Source organism: Protobothrops mucrosquamatus, unplaced genomic scaffold (assembly GCF_001527695.2).
Source record: "Protobothrops mucrosquamatus isolate PMUCROS unplaced genomic scaffold, P.Mucros_1.0 scaffold1329, whole genome shotgun sequence".
NCBI lineage: Eukaryota > Metazoa > Chordata > Lepidosauria > Squamata > Viperidae > Protobothrops > Protobothrops mucrosquamatus.
The window spans coordinates 114251-114916 of NW_015387528.1; positions in this window are offsets into that span (position 1 = coordinate 114251).

The following is a 666-nucleotide window of genomic DNA, read 5'->3' on the forward strand; positions in this document are numbered from 1 at the left end:
TTGGCTGCCTGCCCCAGTTGATCTGCAGCCAGGTCTTATTGCAAATCTCCATATCCTGTTAGAAATCCTTAATCAGCTGAAGATGGCTTTGGATGGGAGCCATCCCAGGGAGACAGGAGCGAGGGGAAAACCAAGGCCTCTACCTCCCACCAGCCCTGGTTGTAACTTTGGTGGTAGAAAGCTGCAGCTGCCAAAAAAAGCTGCCAAAAAAGCCAACTCGGTGCTGGGCTGCATTAACAGAGGGATAGAATCAAGATCACGTGAAGTGTTAATACCACTTTACAATGCCTTAGTAAGGCCACACTTGGAATACGGCATCCAGTTTTGGTCACCGCGATGTAAAAAAGATGTTGAGACTCTAGAAAGAGTACAGAGAAGAGCAACAAAGATGATTAGGGGACTGGAGGCTAAAACATATAAGGAACGGTTGCTGGAATTGGGTCTGTCTAGTTTAACGAAGAGAAGGACGAGGGGGGATAGGATAGCAGTCTTCCAATATCTCAGGGGCTGCCCCAAAGAAGAGGGAGTCAAGCTATTCTCCAAAGCGCCCGAAGGCAGGACAAGAAGCAACAAATGGAAACTCATCAAGGAGAGAAGCAACCTAGAACTAAGGAGAAACTTCCTGACAGTTAGAACAATTAACCAGGGGAACAACCTGCCTCCAGA